The sequence below is a fragment of the Puma concolor genome, chromosome B3 (genome assembly GCF_028749965.1).
Source record: "Puma concolor isolate L17-30 chromosome B3, mPumCon1.1.hap2, whole genome shotgun sequence".
Classification (NCBI taxonomy): Eukaryota; Metazoa; Chordata; class Mammalia; order Carnivora; family Felidae; genus Puma; species Puma concolor.
The window spans coordinates 64,469,693-64,486,437 of NC_141672.1; positions in this window are offsets into that span (position 1 = coordinate 64,469,693).

The window sequence follows — 16,745 nt, forward strand, 5'->3', positions numbered from 1 at the left end:
CAGATAACTTAGTTCACCTTCCAACCTGGAGATTGGTTGAAGGAAGAAGAAATGTGAGTGACAGAGGCTTTGCTGGCCATGCTTCTCAGCCACTTAATTCCTCCCAGGGTCAGAGGCACCTAGGGCCACATTGTTTATGGATTCTCTAACTATCACTTCCCCCTTGAAGTTTAGCTTTCAATGTTTGCAGACTCAGCAAACTGGATTATTTGTTCCTGGTGCGTAATGGCATATGCTGAGGTTTACTGTAGAATGTTGACCCTGAACAATAATTCCACACAAAACTTTCATGCTCGTCATGCTTAGAGAAAGGAAATTTGTTTAGTAAGCACTAAACAAAGTGGTACAGACTTATATTAAAACTAGTGCTTTTTGGGTTGCCTCGGTGGCTCAGTTGGTTAGGCGACCGACTTCGGCTCAGGTCATGATCTCGCAGTTTGTGAGTTCGAGCCCTGCGTCGGGCTCTGTGCTGACAGCTCAGAGCCTCGAGCCTGCTTCGGATTCTGTGTCTCCCCCTCTCTCTGCCCCCTCCCCTGCACACACTCTGTGTCTCTCTGTCTCTCAATAATAAATAAACATTAAAAAATAAAATAAAAAAAAAACTCTAGTGCCTTTTATGTGATTAAAATATATCATTACTGTCATTGTTTCTGGAATTTTTTTAAATGTTTTAAATTTTTATTTAGAGAGAGAAAGAGGGAGGGGCAAGGCAAGAGGGAGAGAGAGCAAATCCCAGGCACTCTCCAGGCTATCAGTGCAGAGCCAGAATGTGGGGCTCAAACTCACAAACTGTGAGATCATGACCTAAGCTGAAATCAAGAATCAGATGCTCAACCATCTGAGCCACCCAGGTGCCCCAGTCATGGTAATTCTTACTATAAAGATTATTTTAAACCAAAATAAACCACAGTGGAGAGGTGAAGAAAGACATAGGCATGTGTATATACGTATACACACACATATATATGCAGATAAAATAACCAAGGAATCTTAATTACAAGAATAATTTCCTGGGCCTTAGCCTACTCAGACTTTAGTGGAAAGTAGCTGACGCCTGTAGCTCAATCCACAGTTTCACTAAACTAATGAGAAACTACCAGCTATCTTTTGGGGATCCTGGGTTGCTCCAGGAGTTTAGAGTAAGATTAGAATAGATATTAGAATAGGTATGAGGGGCCTAACTCAAAGGAGTGGAAATGGAGGTACCTTATGCTCAAAAGGTCAGAAGCACTATAGATTCTCCAAGGAATTCTGATCAGTTTTAGGAAGTGTTTGCTACCCAGGGAGTCCAATTAGCATAAGCATAATCAGTAATAGGACCAAACTGGGTTGTTTGGGGTCACTAGAATGATTCTGTGCTAGGGATTTTTCTGGAATTTAGGAACAACCCCAATGATACATTAGAGAGGCATTTCACCAGATCAAATGCCCTAAACCTCCTAAATCATCAGGAACTAGAGACTGAATTACTGATTTTGCCAACAGAATTAGTTTGTGCTTATGACTTAAGATTTTTGGTGCTAGTTCCAGCTTCAAATATAGACTTTTTTTCTATCTTAAATGTATTATGCTTAATTAATGGTAAATATTTACGCTTGAGGAAATTATGGCTCAAATAGGTTACATAATTTATATGAAGCTACACAGACCTGAGTGACTCCAGTGTCACTACTCTTAATCACCATACTCTGCTGTTCATGCTACTATAATCATTTTATCAAGTATGGGATGTTTTACTTAAATCTTACATGGTTCTAAGATCAGGAAAAAAATTATGTGCTTTTCCTAAATAAGTTTGTTAGATTCAGGGCCTACATTCATGCACATCCACATAGAGATAATTTTGTATGTTTTCAGAAAAATGTATATGACAGCTGCAAAAATATTGGGTATATATATATATATATATATATATATATATATATAACACAAAAGAAGAGTGAGAGTACAGACGTGTGGCTCAGATAGATTAAAAAGTAAAAAGTAGAGGTGTTGTGGCCATTTCTGGGCATCGTGAGAAACGGATAAATAATGTTTATAGACCTGTGTTTTCAGGAATAACTTCAGTAATTCTTAACCATAGAGATCATTTGTACACACTCTGGCCGCTCAGTTCCCCTGAGCTCATGTCAGTGACTGTTATGTCCATATCCTGTGGTCATTTGGAAATGCTTCTTTTCTAAAATAAAAGGTTTGGATACTCCAATCTATGACCATAGTCTCCAGTCTTTTCATCTTTCTCTCCCTTCCTCATCTTCAGCGGGTGTTATTTTCCTTCCTTCTTCATGGTCCACAACTCCAGCCTCTCTGTTGACAATAGACCTAAACTTCCTCAAAGTCAACTCCTTCAATACACATAATTTCACTTCCTCCACCCAGTGTTTTTCCTCCTATTTAGTGGCTCTCTATGTTCTAGAACTCATCCTACCCTTTTTTGCTCCCGTAATTACTCTATTTATCATCCTCCTTACCAAATATGCAGCTACTTCTCCTCAGCTAGATCTTTCCATAATCATTTTAACCTAATTAAGCTTCTCCTATCATAAATACCAAAACCAAACCCCAAAACAGTCTTTGACTTTTCATCTCTCTCAACTCTTGCCCTTCTTACCCTCTTCTCACCTAACCTTGAAAGAAGTTGCATATACTCACTACACTTCTTTCCTTCCTACTCATTCTTTGATCCACTGCACTGTGTCTTTGATTACCAACCTTTCTAAAACTGCTCTTACAAAGGACATCAATAATATCCTACTCTTAAAAAACCAATAAATGCTTTTTAAAAGAAATATACCAGAAAAAACACAATTTTAAAGCATATAATTCAGTGATTTCTTAGTATATTCACAAGGCTGTGTTGACCATTACCCCTTTCTAATTCCAGATTATTTTTATTATTCTAAAAGAAAAACCCCATAGCCATTAATAATCACTTTCTATTTCCTCTTTCCTGCTGCCTCTGACAACCACTCATCTACCTTCTGCCTCTATAGATTTGCCCATTCTGGACATTTACTATGACTAGAATCATACAACATGTGACTTTTATGACTGGCTTCTTTCATTTAGCATAATGTTTTCAAAGTTCATCCGTGTTGGAGCATATATCAGTACTTCATTCCTTTTTATTGGTGAGTAATATTCTGTAATATACCACAGAATAGATGTATCATTTTGTTTATAGATTCATCAGTTAAGGGACATTTGTGTTGTTTCCACTTTGGGCTATTATTATTATTTTTAATTTTTTTAACATTTATTTGTTTTTTGGGAGACAGAGCGTGAGTGGGGGGGGGGGCAGAGAGAGAGGGGGACACAGAATCCAAAGCAGGCTCCAGGCTCTGAACTGACAGCACAGAGCCCAACACGGGCCTTGAACTCATAAACCATGAGATCATGACCTGAGCCGAAGTCGGACACTTAACTGACTGAGCCACCCAGGAGCCCCTACTTTTGTCTATTATGAATAATGTTTCTGTGAATATTTGTGTACAAGTTTTTGTGTAATTCTCTTGAGTCAATTCAATTTTCTTGAGTAAATACACGAATGTTATTGCTGGGTCATATGATAACTATTTAGCCTTTTGAGGAACTGCCAAACTGTTTTCTAAAACAAGTGCACCATTTTACATTCCCATCAGCGATATAGGAGGGCTTCAATTTTACCAACTCTTATTATTATCTAATTTTTTTCATTCTAGCTTTCCTAATGGGTATGAAGTGGCATTTCATTGGAGTTTTGACTTGCATTTCCCTTATGACTAAAAGTGTTGAGCATCTTTTTATATGCTTATTTGGCCATGTGTGTATCTTTGGAGAAATGTCTATTCAAATCCTTTGCTCATTTTCAAATTGGATTATCTTTTTATTACTGAGTTGTGAGAGTTCTTAATATATTCTAGATAATAATAGACCACTATCAGATGCATGATTTGCAAATATTTTCTCTCATTCTGTGGGCTGTTTTTTTACTATTTTGATAGTGTCCTTTGACATACAAAAGCTCTTAATTTTGATGAAGTCCCAATTTATTTATTTTTCCTTTGGTTGCTTATGATTTAGGCGCCATATCTTAGAAACCATTGCCTAAGCCAAGGTCATGAAGATTTATACCTATTCTTTGTTATAAGACTTTTATAGTTGGGGTGCCTGGATGGCTCAGTAGGTTAAGTGTCCAATTTCAGCTCAGGTCATGATCTCATGATTTGTGAGTTCAAGCCCAGCATTGGGCTCTGCACTGACAGTGTAGAGCCTGCTTAGGATTCTTTCTCTTTCCCTCTCTCTCTACCTCTCCCCTACTTACTCTCTCTCTCTCTCTCTCAAAATAGATAAACTTTTAAAAAATTAAGACTTTTATAGTTATAAGTCCAACATTTAATCCATTTTGGGTAAATTTTTATGTATAGCATGATGTAGGGGTCCAAATTCATTATTTTGCATGTGGATATTGAGCTGTTGCAACATCATTTGTTGAAAAAGACTATTGTTTCACCATTGAATTTTCCTGTCATCCTTGTTGAAATCAATTGACCACAGATGTATGGGTCCAGTGGGCACTTTTCATAGTTGACCTCTCAGCAGCATTTGACTTTTACTGATTGATCGCTCCCTCCTTTTTTTTTTTTTTAATGTTTTTTTTATTTATTTTTGCGACAGAGAGAGACAGAGCATGAGCAGGTGAGGGGCAGAGAGAGAGGGAGACACAGAATCGGAAGCAGGCTCCAGGCTCTGAGCTGTCAACACAGAGCCTGATGCGGGGCTCGAACCCACAGACTGTGAGATCATGACCTGAGCTGAAGTCGGACACTTAACCACCTGAGCCACCCAGGCGCCCCACTCCCTCCTTTTGAAAATGCCCTTTTTCTGTGACTATTCAATTACCAGGCATCTTGGGAATTTGCCTGCTTTAGAGATAATACAAAGCATATCCAAAGATAAGTAACTGGGTGGCAGTATGTGTTAGTTGAATAAGCACATTGCTAGAGTAATCATGAGACATATATGTGTCATTTTCTGTGAATTGTTTGGTATACACTTTGTTCATCTGTCTTGGGAGTTGTGGATTTTATTATTCTCTTGTAGGAACTCTTTAGTATTAGAAAAATTAATTATTTGTCTATGCTGTGAGTGACAAATATTTTTCCTCAGCTTATCCTTAGTCTTTTGACTTTCCATCTGAACATTTTTACCATGCAGGTTTTTTTTTTTCTGGTTAATATATTAGTTTTTTATGTCTTTTTGGCTTTGTGTCATGTTAAGAAAGGTTTTCCCATCCAGACATTAGCAGCAAAAAAAAACCAAAAAAACAAAAAACAAAAAACCAACCAAACAAACAAAAAAAACCAGTCCCATGGTTTTTGTCTCATAGTTTCAAGGGTTTGTTGTTTTACATTTAAATCCTTGATCCATATGAGACTTGTCTTCAGGGTAGGTGTGAAATATGGATCTTAATTTTTTTTTCTGGATGGCTGGTTTTTTTGTTTCATTTTGATTACATGTAATTGAATAATCTTAATTTAACCACTTTTGTCATATCCAAATTCTCATGTTTTAAGATGCATTTCTCTGCTTCCTATTTAATTTAATTAGCCTGAAGCTATTTCCACACTGAGAAATTATTATTGCTTTCTAATATATTTTAATATCGCCTCCTTTTTTCAGAATTAGCTTAGGTGACAGACTTTTTTTAATTTTAATTTTTATTATTTATGTATTAAAAACATTTTTTAATGTTTATCTTTAAGAAACAGAGACAGATTGTGAGCGGGGGAGGGGAGAGAGAGAGAGAAAGACACAGAATCTGAAGAGGCTCCAGGCTCTGAGCTGTCAGCACAGAGCCTGATGCGGGGCTCGAACTCACAAGCTGTGAGATTGTGACCTGAGCCGAAGTTGGATGCTTAACTGACTGAGCCACCCAGGCACCCTAGTTGTATTTTTTAGATGACAAACTTTAAATGGTCCCTGTTAAGGAATGATTTCATCTTGTTTATTTCAGTTCATGAAAATATATTTTTAAAGAAGTTCTTTATTTAAGTTCTTTATTAAGTTCTTTATTTATTTATTCTAAGGGAGAGAGAGAGAGAGAGAGCAGAGGAGGAGGAGAGAGGGAGGGAGAGAGAGAGAGAATTCCAAGCAGGTTATGCACTCTCAGCACAGAGCACCACTGAGGGCTCAAACTCACAAACCGTGAAATCATGGCTTGAGTGGAAACCAAGAGCTGGAAGCTTAATCGACTGAGCACCCAGGTGCCCCATCAGCCTGTGAAAATATTTTTAAATCTTAATTCTGAGGTAAACTGCTCTCTCTTTAATTATCGTATTTAATAACCATGCCTGTAGATCTTAATCCAATATAAAATTTTCAACAGAAAAGGGCTGGAACTAGAGACCTGTAGCATTGTTCAAGAGCCTTATTACTCTCAGTATCGTCTATGAACCAACCCCACCAATACTACTTGGGAGCTTGTTGTAAATTTGGAATCTGAGGACCGAATCCAGATTTACTAATTCAAAATCTGCATTTTAATAAGATCCGCCCCCAAGTGATTTGTATGCATGTTAGAAGTTTGAGAGCAGTATACCATAGATTTCCCTCTAGGATAGTAATCCACAACCTTCACTGCACATTAAATTTATCTGGGAAGCTTTTAAAAAACACTGAGGACTGGGATGCACCCCTGGAGATTGATTTAATTGGTCTGGGGTTGGGACCCTTAGCACTGCATTTTTAAAAATCCTTAATTGCAGCCATGGTTGAGAAACAGTACTCTAGAATCACCACTTGAGATTGTTAGGGTCCTGGTTACTCAAAAACCAAGAAGGATCTGATGGGGTATCGGCATTAGAAAACAACCATGACCAAAAGCATTATCTATGCAACTTGCATCCCCAGAATTTTTTGGCTGTTGCACCGGCCTGGTTAGGCTTTTTCTCCCACCATTTCTTTGGTCTCCTTGATAAATGACACTTGCTTGCTGATAACCACTTCTTCTTTGTCTTTCTGTCAGGATGAACAGTGAAAGTTTCTGACTTGTCTGCTCACTCTGAAACCATAAATTGGTTCCAGCCTGTGTTTCTGTCCTACCTTAAATATTCCAGTTCAGAACCCTGACTTAATTCATCCCTGCCTTATAATTCCAGCTTTCACTTAAGAGATTTTAGTTTTTTGTACAGTTAAAATTCTGTACTCATAAATAGCTATCACAGTGGCCAGCTAATCTTACGGTGTAGCCGTGGTGATTAGTAAAAATAAGGTGTAGAATTCCCCTGATATACCATCCCAGTAACTTTAGCAAAAAAGGAAAGGGGAATTCTTTTTGAATGATATTCTGAGAGAACACATGGTGGCTTGTAATGATCGCTATGCACTTCCATTAATGCCCATAAACCAATGTTTAATAAACTGCTACAGAATGTTGCAGGTTACCAGAATCAAGTTTTCCACTGTGTAATTATTAGACTATGTACTATTGAAAATTTGTAAAGTTCTCAGGCTACGGTTTCTAGAAACCTGCTCCCCCACTACCCCTCTTTTTATATTATTTCTCAGAAATTACTAACAGTGACTCTGAAACCAATGGGCAAATTCTTTCAGCATCTAAGGGAATAATTCTCAGGAGTCCCGGAGTCTTGAACTCTGTAGAAGTAAGAATATAAGAATAGTGTTTATTATTTCTTCACATACTGTAGGCTTCTTCTCATCTGCTTTTTAGTTTTATTCATCTAGCATACATGAATGAGGATCATGATGTGCTGAACTTGGACAAAATTGAATAATCAAGGAGTTTACTCTCCATCTGGAGATGGTAAAATGTTTGTCCCTAGTCAATACACACTCTTGTGTGAATGAACTAGATGGGATGGGGTAGATGAAATTCTGTATGTAAAATTAGCTGGTCTTAAAGTTCTGAAATTTGAATACTGATGTTATAGATTTTCAGATTCTAAAGCTTGTCACTGGGTATGGGTAAGATTCAGTTTTATGTTAGAGGGACTGGAGACCAATTTCCAAGTAGTATTTTGATTTTTTCCACCTCAAAAATATTTCTTTTTGCTTAGAAGATGAGACCTATGCAATTATCAAGTAGCCCATCTCTCTCTTTTTTCTGCTGTGACAATCATACTGTTTCTCTCAAGCAGTGGGCCTATTTCTTTTTTGAAGTATTTCCTCCCACTAACTTCTAAAGAAAATCTATGGCCTATCGCTGAAAGATTTTTAAAATTATATCAAGATAGAGATTTATTTTTTTCCAAGATATAGATTTTAAATGTTTGTTATTTTTATTTTGGGCATATAGTCAGAGTGCTACAGCAGATTTGGCTCAACAAGTATTTAGCAACAAGTCACTTATAACATATTTTATGATGTGCCTCAAAATCTGTCCTTTCCAAGTTCAGAACAGTAGTAGAGAAGAGTTAATAATGATGACTGTTTAGCTAATTTATGCCAGGCACCCATTTTATTTGATCTTCACAACAACTCTCTGAGTTAGGCACTATTATTAACTCCAGGAAATAGACACACCTTGTTTAGTTGCAGCTGTCAAGAGCCAGTGGTAGGATTCAAACCCAAGCCTGCCTGACATCAAGGCATAAGTGAGGAACCACCATAACAAACTTCTCTCTTTTCTGCTGCTGTTCTCTCTACGCTAGTGGGTAAAGCTTGTCTTCCTGCCTTCTTCCTTCAAGTTGTCAGTGGGATATTGAAGACTCAGACTTGAGAGGATTCTTGGAAGCCACTGACTAAGCAATTTCATCTCTTCTTAATTCCATCCCTATTATGTGTCTGTGGTGATGGGTTGTGTTTTAGTTTGCTTTTGCTTTTGTTGTTTAATAAAACACTCTGCTTTCCTTCAGTGACATATGAAAATGAAAACAAAACTAAACAAAAACAAAAATGGAAATGGTCCTTTTCTAGCTCCTCTGCCCTACCCTTTGAGAAGTCCGTGGATTCAGTGGTACCCATAGGGCCCACTTGAATGTTTGCTTTCTTTTCTGTCCTTGGCATCCCTGCACTTATCTGAAATAGGCAGAAACATGGACATACACCCTTCTCCAAATGCTTTACCTTTTATTATATTTTCAGATATTTAACTCAACACCTGATCATAATCCATCTATTAGAATTGTGCACAGAGAATAACTGAGAAAGGAGAATAAAAATATGTTTTTCCCGGGGCGCCTGGGTGGCTCAGTCAGTTAAGCGTCTGACTTCTGCTCAGGTCATGATCTCAGGGCTCATGAGTTCGAGCTGACATTTCAGAGCCTGGAGCCTGCTTTGGATTCTGGGTCTCCCTCTTTCTCTGCCTTTCTTTCTCTCATACTCTGACTCACTCTCTTTAAAAAATAAATAAACATTAAAAATATTTTTTAATGTTTTTCTCCAATAATTTAAATGTTCTGTAATCGCATATTTCCAATAAAAAGAAAGTAAACACACACACACATATCTTTACTTCACTATAGATTACAATAAATGACCTTACCATTTCAGTATTGGCTCAGCTACTGATTATGGTCAACTTTAATAGAATGTTGGGATTATACTACTGTTTTCCTGTAGGTTACTGGTTTTTAACTGCTAGGAGGTGAAAACCAGTAGAATAAATAGAATACATTCACAGCAATATGAAATTCAGCCTGTAACTTTTCAACACCAAAAAAAGGTAATTTTTTAAGTATTTCTTAGCCTTTTAGAACTTTTGTTCTCTTTATTTAGTATTTAAGATCTGACTGTTTTGTTTGAATATGGCTTGTTTGAATATTTGTTTGAATATGGTTTGAATATGGCTGTAGAAATTAAATACCTTTGATTATTTGAAAAATTGTGAAATATGTGAAGTTTCTCTCCATAAATCCTTTATCTCCTTTGCTGTGGCATCTTTCTGCATTCTGCATTCTTCCAGGGACTCGTGTCCTGCTGCTGCTCCCCCAAACTGCCTACAGTCTCCACTGCAGATTTACTAGCCTGGCAATTGTCCTTTCTTTCCCTTTCTGTGCTGAGCTCCTATTTCCTACAAGTCTTACACAGGTTGGTAACCGATAAACTAATTTAAACTAACATGTTAATGGCTGACAGCTGTCTTGGGAATTTGGGGAAGAGGTTTGAGAAAGGCCTTTCCCCATGGCTTTCAAATCCCACCTGGGCAACAGATTAATTAGCTTATCTACAAGTGTGGTCTTTCTCCTAAACAAATTAATTGACAAGTACTGTACATTTGGAAACAATATATCATTTAAATATAAAATAGTTCTTTATTTAGGGGACTATTGCTTAATTGTGTCTCCCATGTGGGAATTTTTTTTTTTTTTGACATCCAGAGTTAAGGTAAGAATTAGGAGATTAATTCTAAAATCATATATCAGAAACTCAGCTTTTTCCAAGCTTTGTTGCTACTGCATATCCTATATGCATTCCTATATTAATCATTTATAAAATAGGAACAAAATTTCATATTTTATAGGAATGTCACAGAACTAAATGATCATTCATTACATTATAACTATGAAAAAAGTAAACAATAATTATGATATTTAAAGTCACAATATTGTGGTTTTCTACAGTATTACCATTTATAAAATTATACAGGTTATAAATATAGCATTATAAATTTAAAAGTGGGTGAAACAATTCATATAAACATTAAATCAAGATGGATGGAACTTTTGAAAGTGTTGAACATTCAAAATGGATTTCCTATAGAATTTAATTTTTGCGTGTGAAATTTGTCCCTAATGAGCAAATCAGAATAAAACAAGAAAACTATTGACACCTTACATTAGTGCCAATTATAGGTTCTGAGTCAATAACACTGCTGAATATAAAGAGTTATAATTTTTAATGTATACACAGTGTATAAACCACATACTATTTCAGTTGCAGATCTCATGGATTCTATTTTCAATCTATACTACTTAGTTTGCATTACTCCCTAAGGTTTTAGAATTGGGGAAAAGAACTGGCATAGCTTTAAAAGCAGAACTGTTTTCAGTAATCATGTTGAAAGGCACTTGTGCATGTTTACCATTATCCAAATAGCTTAATTAATGTTCAATACTCTTGTGGGCAATTTGAATCATATGTATTTCTTTCAATTAAATAGTTATTTTTATTTTCACATGAGCGTGATTAAATATTATTTATCATTTTACAAACATTATATTTGCTCGTTTATTTATTTTGCTTGTATGAATGGCAAATCATAACTTTTTAACTAATCAGTAACTATAGACTTAAATGTAAACACAGTGATGTTGCTTTTTCATTATCGCATCAAATTGTAAAAATTAATTGGAACTATATTTTCAGAACTTAATCAGAGATCATTTGTGAAAGCTGCTTATTCTTTCTGATCTATTTTAAGCAGATTTTTTTCTGTTTACCTGTGAATTCTTCATGTATTTGCTATACAATAATCATTCAGTTATTTAACATTGATATGTTAGGTATCTTTTTTTTTTTTTTTTTTTTTTAATTTTTTTTTTTTTTCAACGTTTATTTATTTTTGGGACAGAGAGAGACAGAGCATGAACGGGCGAGGGGCAGAGAGAGAGGGAGACACAGAATTGGAAACAGGCTCCAGGCTCTGAGCCATCAGCCCAGAGCCCGACGCGGGGCTCGAACTCACGGACCGCGAGATCGTGACCTGGCTGAAGTCGGATGCTTAACCGACTGCGCCACCCAGGCGCCCCTGTTAGGTATCTTTAATAGGCTTAGTACTCAGCTAAATAATACTTGAGTATAATGATCCTATTTTCTAAACCAAAAAAATAGGACACATGCTCTGACAAATATATCTTTGTAACACTGTTTTTGAATTATAAAGAGGATTATCCTGAACAATCTAAGACATAATGTTGCCAAATACAAGTTACTTGAAAAAAATAGACATCTATAAAACAATAAAAACTGATTTATTGAATATGTACTATGTGTCAGGCACTTTATAGTATACCTAATTTTTACAGCAACCATGCAAGATGGTGCTATTATTTCCATTTTGTATTACAGAATTCTGCTGAGGTTTAGGGTGGAAGTGAGGTGGTTATATAACTTGTCTAAGATCAAATGGCTAGTGTGTGCGACAGCTGGGTCTCAAACTCAGAGCTGGTCTAACATCAAAGTCTATGATGATCTAGTATCTCTTAGCATACAGATATTTGTGGTTAAGAAAAGGATGAGGAGGGGAATCAGGAGTCAGACAGATCTGGGTTGGCTGCATTATCTCTATCACTTAGTAGTTGTGTGACTTTAAGCAAGTCACCTTAACTTCTGAATTTTGTTAATCCTTTGTGAGGATTGAATGAGATAATGCATGTATAGTACTTAACACAGTGCCTACACATGGGAAATGTTCAATGAATGCCTTTTGTTATTTTTATTATTATTTCATAGTGACAGCTCAAAAGACAGAGTGACATTGATATACACTAGTAAAAAGTTATTGTTGGTTAACATTGTTATAACATATATCTTCTGATCTCATGTAATTCTCCATTATCAGATTTAATAACTAATAAAAATAATTTCTGAGTAGTGATTTCATTATATATGATCCTACTTTCTAAATTCTCTTTTAAATCTTTATTATTTTCGTTTCTATGGTGAGTCTAGACAAAGCATTAATAAAACAGAATGAACAAATATTTATTGAGCATCTACATGCCAGGCACTGTTCTAGGAGATGGTGATCTGATGGTGAGCAAAAATAGTCTGTGCTCTCATGGAAGAAGCAAAATGATGAAATAATTACACAAATAAATGTAAAGCTGTACTTGTGGTAAGGGCTATGAGAGAGATGCACATAGTGCTGTGAGAGATTATAGCAAGTAGGGATTCAGCTTACTCAAAGAAGTCACACTAGGCTTCCAAGAGGGCGACACAGATGATCTCTGAAGTATGAGTACCAGTAACCATCCAAACACAGTGGAAAGAATATTTCTGGCAGAGGAAACAGCACCAGGAGACATCCAAGAGTACCAGGATTGAAAGAAGGGCAGTGTGGGTGGAGAAGGCCAGAAGAAGGTATTGTGACAGGAACCTGAAGAATAGGTGGGGAATCAGAATGTCCAGGGTTTTGAAGGCTGTGCTAAGGAGTTTGGACTTTAAGAACAGTGGGAAGACATTGAAATGTTTTAAAGTTGAAAGTGACATGAGTAGATCTTACTAAACAACAACAACAAACCATGGATGTGTATGGTAATTGTGGTGATAGTCGGAAAATTAAACTGATTTGAGTGATTGTTTAAAAAAAGGGATTTTTGGGGCACCTGGGTGGCTCAGTCGGTTAAGCGTCCAACTTTGGCTCAGGTTGTGATCTTGCGGTCCGTGAGTTCGAGCCCCGCGTCGGGCTCTGTGCTGACATCCTGGAGCCTGTTTCAGATTCTGTGTCTCCCTCTCTCTGACCCTCCTCCGTTCATGTTCTGTCTCTCTCTGTCTCAAAAATAAATAAACGTTAAAAAAAATTGTTTAAAGGGATTTTTATGAATTAGGTAATGGGAATTAAGAAAAATTAAGTGATTTTACCATGAAGTATAGTCATGTTTTATTTTTATTTAAAAAAAATTGTAATGTTTATTTATTTTTGAGAGACAGAGCATGAGTAGGGGAGGGGCAGAGAGAGGGGGAGACACAGACTCGAAAGCAGGCTCCAGGCTCTGAGCTGTCAACACAGAGCCTGACATGGGGCTCAAACTCACAAACTGTGAGATCATGACCTGAGCCAAAGTCAGATGCTTAGCCAACTGAGCCACCCAGGCACCCCTAGTCATGTTTTTGAGGTAAAGTAATTTGAAAGCTAATTATATGAACAACCACCACAACAATAAAACAAAACAAAGATCCTCCTAAAATGTAGTTGAAGACTAAGTTCTATTAACAAAGATGAAACATTTTAGCTAGAAATAATGGACTAAAAATAAACACTAATAAAAATTAAACTATTTCTAATATTGTTTGTAGCATGATATGGCACATTTGCATGTCTTCTTAGAAAATTTGAAATGGCATTTTAGATGTACCTTTAAATTTGTGTGTCTAGATTGTGGTTGCACTATTGATGATGATGCATTACTCTTGAATGTCTTTCATCCCAGCATCGTAAAAGATTTTAAAGACATTAAAATTCACAACACCTCTGACAAACAGTTTATAGGTTATTAAATTCTGTGATCTGCCCACTTGACATATGAATCAGTTCCTAGTTAATATGGCTTTCTTACATATTTAAAATGAAATTTAAAATTTGAATAATAATGACATAAGCCACAGAGAAATACAAATGAATTTAAAATAGCCATGAAAACTCCTAAATTTAAAAATATTAACAATTAATTCATTTTTCAAAAAAAAATTTTTGGAGGCCCACCGGGCACCAGACATGTGTTAGAGGTGGTTATACAATGATACATAAGATGTGTCAATGCTGGCACCTGTCCTTGAAGGGCTAGCTATCTAATGAGAAGCCATCAAGGATGCAAATAATCATGATACAAAGTGACAGGTGTTAGAACAGAAGTGTTTACAAAAGTACTGTCCTGCTGATGCATAAGGACAATGGCATGTGAAAAGCAAAAGATCTTACATTAATAACAATCACTCTAAACACTGTGTTACTAATACCAATTTTTCTAAAGACAAAGATACACTTCTGTGCTATAGAATAAGGAAGGGCCTCGCAAAATCTATAAATAAGCTACTCTGTGGCAGGCATCTAGTTGAAACTTCTTATTTTATAGATATGTTAACCCCACCACTAAGAAAACTGGATCCCCTTCACCCCCCACCAGAAGTTTAGTGAATAATGGTAGGAACTAAACCTCCTGGGGCTGCTATGTTCTTTCCATCCCATTTTTTTTTCCCATCCCACTTTTAACATGATTTTATTTCAACCTTGTTCAAGATTGAAAACAGCAGAACTCTATTTCAGATCCTTTAGGTTTATACAATGGAGTTGGAAAAAATACAACCCAGATTCTTCCTCACATTCATTCATATTCATTTACTCATTCATTTAGGATATATTAAATAAAAGACTGCAGTGTGCCATGTATTGTTTTAGGGGAGGAAGGTAATGTCCCTGCCCACCTCCATCCCAGGATTATTAACATATAAACAAATGGGTACAATATGTTATAAGAGCTATGTAGGGGACTAAGGGAACCAAGAAAGAAGTGTTCAGTGTTATGGGCGTTTGGGTGCAGGGTACAGGAAATGCTTCCTTGAGAAGATATGTGCTTAGTCTAGTATGTTTTAAGATGAATAGTCTTAATCTTGCAAAACAATGGCTTGGCCTACGTATTTATATCTCACTTGTGCAAAATATAATTTTAGGGCAATAGTAGTTTTTATTCTGGCCAATTACAGTTATGTAAGAACTTTTGGACCCCTCACATTCTCCCAGGTCCTGCTTATTTTGGACATGTTAGCACTACTTGTTGCAATTTGTTTTCTCAGACTATTGAGACACAGTAACGAGCTTTTGTTCTTGAAGGGACTAGTTGCAACAGCCTTGGAATGTGTTTGTAACATGAAAAGACAAACAGAAACATAAAATGCTACAGTTCAGAATTTGCTTTTTTTTAGATCTGCTACTTTGCTTCAAACTTCAAAACTGTACACAGATAATATAAGAAACAGATAAGTGCAAGTTGCAGAAAGCCTTCTGTGTTGATTGCCCCTCAGGAATCTTAACGTTTGAATATATTTCCCAAGGTCCAATCATGCAATGGGGTGAACTCCAGAAGGTACAGGGGTGTACCCAGTTGTGTAACCCCATTATTATGAAGAACAGAGTTACAGCATAATTAAATTTTAGGCTATCTTTGAGAACATGCATAGAAAGTTATATGCTTCGAACAGATAATTTGTAAGCCCAGAGCCATTCAAAATCCAGAGCAGCAATATTCAGCCCAAAGCCATTCAAAACCCACAGCAGCAATATTCAGGCTAAAACAAAACTTACTACTTTGTTACAACAGAGAGAATATGCTTTTTACTGGGAAGCTGAATCATAGAAAGGACAGAGACTAAACACTCCATAGATAGCAAGTCCCAGACAGCCTTACTTTGAAAGTGAGTGGGATTGAGCCACCATATGATGCAGGACCTTCCTAGAAAAGCTGCGTGTTGCCCCAGTGTTGCTGTTGCTGTAGCATACAGGCCTCAGAGGGAGTTTTCTTTAGTGAATTTGGTCAGAAGGCCTACATGAGCTCTGGGGAAGAACAGAAACAACATAGGAATAGAGGTGAAATATGTGAGTGGGGCTGTAACTTTCAGGGGAGGCCGCTGGGACATTTTTCTAGAGACTGTTGGGCCCATATCACATTACACTGAATGTGCACCCAGCATTTAAAAAAAGGTAAAATCAAGTTAAATGAACATCAAATCCTAGAAGTAGAAAAGTGGTCTGTCAGGTTATATGGATAAGGCATGATCAGTCCGACTCTCAGTGGGAGAGTGAATGACAACACTGACCACTTTAATTTTGATTTTGCTGCTGTGTAGAAAGACTCTTGTTAAAAAGTAGGAATACTGCTGAAAGGGAAGAGAGAACAATACCAAATGCCTGTTGCGGGCAGACACTGTGCTTACTACTTTCTGTGAAAGGTAACAACTTATCTCATTCAAAATAAGCAATTAGAAGACTGAGAAATTATCAATACCTAGGGTCATCTGACCTTTGCTAGACAATAGATATAATGATCAAGTTGATTTACTACAGCAATGATTTTTCTGAATCCATTTCC